Genomic DNA, 8,401 nt, shown 5'->3' with positions numbered 1-8,401 from the left:
TAAGAGGCACACGGCCCAGTGCACGACGACAAATGGACAGCGTCTCCGGTATTAGGGAGGAGGGCGGCTGTGAAATTGGTGTGGTGGGGGCGCCATGGAGGTGGGGCTGAGGTTTCGCGGCTCGGGAGAAGGGAGCTTCCCGGGAAAAGGTGATTTTGCGCCCACGAGGTATGAATGGGGGCGGGTGGGCGGGAATTGGGAGGGGAGTGGAACCATGTCTTACGGACGCATTTGTCTGAAATGTGAGGGGAAGTTACAGTTCTACCCTTGCCTATAGGCTTCTCGGCTTGGGTCTGTGTAGTGAGGGTCGGGGATAGTAGAGTAACTTTGCTTCTCCACAAATAGTGGGCGGTAGCGATTTCGGGCGAGGAGGGCGTGTTTTGAACTATAGTGGGCGCAAGCGATTTCGGGCGAGGAGAGCGTGTTTTGAAATAGTGGGCGCGAGCTATTTCGGGCGAGGAGAGCGTGTTTTGCCGACCATGCTTTATGAATTATTCGGCACATGTCATTTCGGCCGAGGAGAAGGCGCGCTTGGATGAAGTTATGAACCTACCCTCGATGTACAACGGGCCAATTGATACATGTCCCACATAGGACGGTAATTTCGCGTCTCCCATTTATTTGCTCAGGCGAATTCCACCGAGCAGAGAGGATGTTTAAAGGTTCGTTCAAATTTTGGGAGAACGAGCATCCATGTCTACCTTGCCAAGTCGATTCGGATGAAGTTTTGAAATATTAGCTTGCCACTTCTTTTTTAGATGGAGAGATGATGCTCGGGAGTAATGTGTTTTTACATGCTCGTTGCTAGCGATTTACTATATGACAAATAGTTGACCCACTCAAAAACGCGAATCAAACCCAAAATGAAATATCTCGATTCAATGAAATAGCTCGTTCAGTAGGTCAAAATAGTGAACTAAATCCAAAATTGAACACCTCAATCGAGTAGCATGTTGTACAGTATTATAGTACTCCATGAACATGTTGAAAGTCAAATTAATGAACTTGTTTGATATATGCATATATCCGTTCATGTGTGGATTGCAGACAACATGTTCTCCAATTTAAATATTTGAATGCAAGTTTATATCGAAACATGGTTTATATCAGTCTTTGATGCATAAAACGCGACCTCCCCCTCTCCCGGACTCCTGTTCTCTGTCTCTCTCTCTCACCGACAATCTTCAATTCTGACGCACGCATCCGACACAAAAACCTTGTTGGTCCCTCTCCCTTTCTCTCCATCTCTCTCTCTCTCTCTCTCTCTCTCTCTCTCTCTCTCTTTGTGTGTGTGTGGGGGGGGGGTCTTTCTAGTTCGCATGCATATATACACCATCTATAGGTCTCTCTCGCACACTATGTATGATACTCTAGCTAGTCCAAGCTAGATATCTTGGGTGCACTCATCGTACGCACACAAATTCCTTGGCTCTTTGCCCGTAACTCTCTCACGCACTGCTATGTCGTCTCAGAGATCTTCCCCCCTCTCTCTCAAACTCTCCATCCACCTGGGTCACACATACACATGCATATCTCACTCGCACTCGATAGGCCCATCTAAAACTCTATCTCTCCCCCTCGTTCTCTCTCCATCTCACACGCGCGCACACACAATCTCATGCCCAGCTAGCCATGTATGATGGTCTCTCACTCAATTGTAGGCACACGCAGTCCCCCCTATATGTATATGACTAGCTAATCTTAGTCTCCATCACAAACATGTGCATGGTCTATCTCGATTTCTCTCGGGGCATCTTTCTATCGCGCACACACTCCCTCGATCTTTCACCCATATAGTCCCCTCACGATCTCGACGGGATCTCTCTATCAAAAACACACCCTCTCTCCCTCCCCATGCGTCCATGCCATCCATGTGTCCCTCTCGACCTTTGTTCCTTGTTGGCCAGACCTCTATTGGACATGTGCTATAGGGGTGTCTCTGTCCGTTGCAAACAATCACACACTATCTATCTTCGTGTATCTCCTCGCCTCGCTTTTCCATCTCGGAGATGCATGCGTGATATGTTCACATAAGAAACGAAAAAACACACTCTCTCTAATTTATCGTTTGTTGTCACTTTCTCTTTCACACACATACTCTTTTTGCACACTTACTCATTCTCCTTCACACGCACTTGATCTGTCTCGACTGAGGCACTCTCCTCGGTCCATAACATATAGATTTATTGAAAAGTCAAACATCACAAAGTTTGACCATGTACGTGGAGAAAAAGAATTACATCTAGTACGGCAAACATATACCATTAGATCCACCATGCGATGTAGTTTTGTATGATGTATCTTTGGTATTGTAGATATAAATAACATTTGCATCGAAGTTTCCAAAGTTTGACTTCTAAAAAATTTACATGCACTGCATTATCGAGCAGATGGAATATCTCTTTCCCCCTCTCAGCTATCTGACGCACCACTCAGCCTTGTCGGGGCTCCTCAATCTCTCTCAAACTTTATTGGTCAGTTTGGTTCGTGACCTGACCCTCATGCCTTGATGGCCGGTAATGCCTGGTGTGGACGTGAGATGTAAAATATTTATGCCTGGCCAGGCTTGTGTGGTGCTGAAGCGTTTGGTTCATGCCTGGGCCAGGCAAAGCATCAACGTCCCATCAATCAATCCATGCATCAATTATTTAATGCTAATATCCATCCACGTTGTTGTTAGCCTCGTGGCCACACGACCAGGCACGACCAGGCGTTCAAAATATGTCGCTTGGGCCAGGCTACTTGCAGTGTCTGGAGTTCAGCCAGGCTAATTAAAGTGCAAGGGAACCCAGGCCAGGCGGGCTTTCTTTTTCACAGGGTAGCAACCAAACAAGCGTGCATGAAATCCAGCCACAACCCTAGGCCAGGCAAAAGATGCTCAGGACACAAGCCAAACTGGCCTTATATCTCCTTGGTTCACACATACACATGTCTCGCTCGCGCTATACATATAGACCCATCCAACACTCTCCGCCCTTGTTCTCTCTCCATGTGACACGCACCCCCTTAAGTACCATAATCCCTCACTCCATCATAGGCGCAAGCACTCCCCCTCCTAAGTATGATTATCTCTTACTAGCCATCAGGAACACACGTATTGTCTCCTTCCATCCATACGTCTATTTCGATATCTCTCGGGGCATCTTCTATCGCGCACACACCTTGTCGGTCGATCTCCCACCCATGTAGTCCCATCATGATCTCCAGGGGATCTCTCTATGACAAACATACACTCTCTCCTCCCCATGTCTGAATTTTCTCCGTACGTCTCTCTCGACCTCTCTCCCTTGTTTGTCAGACCCCTCTTAGCCACGTGCTAGGGGTCTTGCTCTCTCGGTTCCAAACAACCACACACTATCTCCTCACCTTGCCTCCGTTGTCGAAGATGCATGTGTGATATGTTTGCATAAGACACGCATGCTTTTTCCCTACTTTTATTGTGTGTTGTCCATGTCTCTTTCACACACGCACACACACTTTTTTCACTCTCTCTCTCTCTCTCTAGTTAGGGACTTTGTCACGTCCATAAGCATATGGATGTTTTGAAAAGTCAAACCTTAGAAAAGTTTGACCAGGTATATGTGGAGAAAAACATTTACATCTGGAACGATCATTAGATTCATCACAACATGTACTTACTTCATACTATTATTTATCTTTGGTATTGTAGATATAAGTAATTTCTTTATAAACTTGGTCAAAGTTTCAAAAGTTTGACTTAAAAAAATGTTGGAACTACATTATCGAACGGAGGGAGTAGCTCTTTCTCTCTCTCTCTGCTATCTCTCACGGGCCTCCCCTCTCACTCCAACTCTCTATACCGACGGATTATACGCTCACTGTGTCAGCGTGTAGCTCTGTATATTGTTTAGTTGACCGGTCAACCAATCCACATGCTGCCTTGTCAGCTCGTGTTCTGTATCTTCGTGTGCTGGCCCATGTGGAAGTGGGTGAAAATAAGTAAACTAGAGGCCCATCTGACACGCGGTGAAGTAAACAAAGTTGAAACCACTCGGGTTAGCACCCCGCACACTAGTAAATTGAGGGTGCATTGAGGACAAACTTCTTGCGCGCGAAGGACGCACTCGCGCACAGTTCACCACTGCGCGGCGGCATGCACAGAAGGATGCACTCGCGCACACCCAGCACACAACACACACCAGCACACGTGTACACCGACGTCGCCGCCGGTTGAGATGGACGGCGAGGCAGCCAACAAGCAGAGGCAGCTCGAGCCAAAACCGCATCCGGCGAGCCTGGACTTCATCAGCAGCCTCCCCGACAACATGCTGCTCATCATCATCGGCCTCCTCCCCACAAAATCTGCCGTGCGGACCGCCCTGCTCTCCCGGCGGTGGCGCCCCCTGTGGCGCTGCGTCCCCCTCAACCTCACCATCGACAGCTGCCTCTGCGACGGGGATTGCAAACGCATGGCCGCAGTCTCCAAGATCCTTTCATCGCACCCTGGGCCAGCCAAACGCCTTGACATCCGCATGTTCAGTACCAACTGCAAGGTCCAACCCAAGTTCGACGAGTGGTTCTTATCCCCCGCCCTAGATCAGCTCGAGGAGCTCGGCTTTGAAGCTGGACGATGTCGCTCTCTGCCGCTGTCCGCGCTCTGCCTCACGCCAACACTGCGCCGCGCCAGCTTCAGCTCCTGCTATATTCCCCAGATTAATGCCGCACCCGCCCTTCTTCTCCCTCAACTCAAGCAGCTCGACCTCTTCGACGTTGTCATCTTGAAGAAGGCTATGGAGCACCTGCTCCGCAGCTGTACTGCGCTCGAGTACCTTCGTCTTGAGCAGATCCATGGGTTCATTAGCCTCCACATTGCCTCGACGAATCTCCGATGGATTTATGTGTCTTGCTGGCCCCGCAACAAGACATCAATTGGGAAGAGATCACTCTAGCTGTTCCACGCTATGGTCATTGAGAATGCGCCTTTCCTTGAGAGATTGCTTGTATCGGATCTAGAAGGTCCAACAAAAATCAGGGTCATTGACGCGCCAAAATTGACAGTGTTGGTGTAGTCGTCTGCCAAATTCTCCGAACTCTTTATTGGATCCGTAATCATTCAGGTACAACACTCATCTGCTTCTCCGTCTTCTTGAAATTCACATTTTTAATTTCTTCTTGATGTATTTATGACCGTCCACCAGAAAATGATTCCCACAAGCTTGACCTAGTCCATGCGCACAGTGAAGATCTTAGCACTAAAATCTATCGGCCCCAATCTGGATCAAGTTGTTGGATTCCTTACATGCTTTCCGTGCACGGAGAAGCTACTCATCGAGGTGAAACTTCTTTCCTATAAGTAAACGGTAATCACAACGTAGCTCAATTTTTTCGTAATTTTCCCAAATTATGATGACAAGTGTAGTGTTCAAAACTGCATCTACTCATTGCACCGAAAGAAATGTTTTTAGTATTTTTTTCTCACGTGATCACCTGCATCGTTTTTATGCTGTGCTACTATAGTAGCCTAGGCTAGTCATAGTGGAAAGTAACTTAGACTACTCCAGTAACTCTATGGTTACCCTAAGAGCAAGTACTACCTCCGTCCTGGTTTACTCTTCCAATTTTGTAGTGAAAAAATATCACTAGCCAGCCAACCCTATCGTATGAGCGAATGATATTGGTACCTCTTGATGACACGGCAATCTTATGCAGCCAGCTTCTCTAATATCTTCTCTTCTTTTGCAGATAAAAAAAGACCCGAAAGTGAAAAATGTGCTGCAGTATAACAATCTCATCGAATGCCTTGATCTCCATCTTACAGAAATTGATTTGATTGACTACCGTGGCAGCACATCTGAGATTAAATTGGCCAGGTTCTTTGTTCTGGAGGCAAGTGTGCTCAAGGTAATGAGGTTTGGCGTTCTCTGGCGCAACAATGAATGGCGTGCTGATCACCGCAAGCGTCTAAGCCTAAATGACAAAGTCTCCGTAGAAGCTGAATTTGTTTTTGAAACATCAAGTGGCCAGAGACTCGAAAACTTATTTGCCCATTAGTGACTTGTCAGGGCGGTGGATTTTAGTTTGTACGATAATGCTGCATCCACCTAAAGTAACGAAAGTTCTTACATAAACTTCCTAGTAATTCCCTCTTTGTAGGTGCAGCATTACTCCTAACATTTGTAATATCAGTTTGAAACTTGTAAAATTGCCGTGTCCTATTCCTGCGTTTTCAAAATCCTGCGAATCAAACAGGTCCTGAGTTGGTGATGATGTTGTGCCTCCCATCTTTCACCAATAGCCGTTAGATCTAGATCTGACGCATACAAACCAAGCTTCTCCATTTTGCAAAAAGATGCCCGCACTTTTTCCCTATTTAGAAACAACTCCTTGTCTCTCACAATCAGCCTTATCTCCTCCACACCACATCTAGAAGGCCGTGGAAAAATCTGGCGTGATGGCCGCTGCCGGAGCCGTCCACCCCCAATCTTGGTGTTCCGTGCAATGTACGGGCATCTACGCACGGGAAATTATGTCGAACAGGGCTAGTTGTAAGCAGGCTAGCTCTACAGCCATGATGATAGTGACTGCAGACGGTGAGGCTGACTATGGTATGCCGAACACGGCGCCTATACTCAGGTGTCATCTCCGACGCAGGGTCTTGTCACTTCACTGTGAGGAGCAGCACGTAATAATTTGACCAACGGGTAGTACAGTGCTAGTACTCCTACTACTACATTGGTAGTACTACTACTAGTACTAGTAGCACCACCGTCTGGATTTAGGAGTACTACCACGTCCATCTGGATTTTGGTATTTGACTAGCAATATCTAGTAATGCATGTCACAAAAAATGTACTACTCCCTCTGTAAATAAATACATGGTGTTTTATTCCTATCGGCGAGAGAAGTTAATGTTTTTTTGGTAACTAGAGTACTAATAGGATTACATGCAATGAACTAAACACTGCATGTCATGTTTGGTAGTCTCAAGTCATTGAAAGTATGCACGGCCCACATCTCTCATTGGTTGATATGTCACGAAATAAGAAACAAGGAGGGAGTTAATGCACCATGCCTAAGTATTTTGGGATTATTTGGTTTTCGTAAGGTGACTTACACAACATTTTTTTACATGCATTAACATTTTATTAGTTAAATCAAAGGTTGAAACTTGGCGCAAAATGCAAACGGGACCAATAAACCAGTAAACATCAAACTTCTCTCGTTTGGCCCCAACTAGAGGTCCGATGAGATGACTATACTGCACCGACACGGAGGGGGCGCAGCTTCATTGACTTACGGCAACTGCCTTTGGGTGAATGACACGTGGGCCCAGGGGGTGGCTGGCCCACCTATCATACAGCCAAAGGCAGGTGCAGTAGAGGGCCGAGGAGTAGTATGAAATCCTACGCACCTACGCACGCTAACCAAGGGCAAGAGTGATCACTCGAATCGCAAGATCAGTTGACTAGAAGCTAAGCTAGATCCATGGATGCGATGAGCGTGAGCATCAGCCGACTGTGCCAGATGGTCCACGACGCCGGCCTGCGGCCCGGCACCGAGGAACGTCTCCAGGTAGTATCGCTTGAGGCCGCCAGGGTGAGGGGCCACTTGGACGACAGCTTCGTCTCCTTGTTCGACGAGGTCCTCGTCGGTTTCCTCGACAAGTTCACCGTCGTCAAGAACCTTGCGGACGACTTTGACGTAAGCCTCCAGCAGACGCGCCTAGGCTCTGCGATGCCCGCCACCCTCAACGGCCACTATATATGGTGACAACCTCTTCGACGCACTGGTGGCCCTGCAACTGCCCACCGTCGCGCCGAAGAATGTCCACGTCGAGGTCGCGCTCGCCGCGCAGTGCCTGGCGCAGCAAGACACCATCGACATAATCACCAACGTCTACGCGCAAATCGTCCAGAAGGACTACTACATGCAAGAGGAGGACGATAGGACGCTGGCCTTCTTGGACCGCAGGGCAACCTTGGACGGCACTGTTCAGAAGCACGTTGAGCTCGCTGCCAACGCCGCTGCTCCTCACATGTCGGTTGGTGACCCGGCGTACTAGGGCGTGAGGATGTCGTTGATGGATCCATATGTATTTTTATCTTTCCGTCAAATCCATGTAGTAGTAGTATATGATACTACAGTAATTATCTTACCTTTCGCATCAACTTCATAATTTTCGTACGTACTCCATGCATGAACGGCGCCAGAACCAAACTTCTCATTACTCTAGGCAAAATCATTATTTTCTATCTATCGGTCGCGCCATGGAGCAGAACCAAATTTTACAAGTTACGAGTTCAAAAGGAAAAGCCTAGAGTGTTCGCGTCACGCCCCCACACGGTTGGTCTGGCACGCCGCTCAAGCAGGAATGTGTGCGGTGTTGCATTTTCACATACAAGTGGGACCGCAGTTGAGCAAACCGACTACCGGCAACCCC

Source organism: Triticum aestivum, chromosome 7A (assembly GCF_018294505.1).
Source record: "Triticum aestivum cultivar Chinese Spring chromosome 7A, IWGSC CS RefSeq v2.1, whole genome shotgun sequence".
NCBI lineage: Eukaryota > Viridiplantae > Streptophyta > Magnoliopsida > Poales > Poaceae > Triticum > Triticum aestivum.
This window is presented reverse-complemented; position numbering follows the sequence as displayed.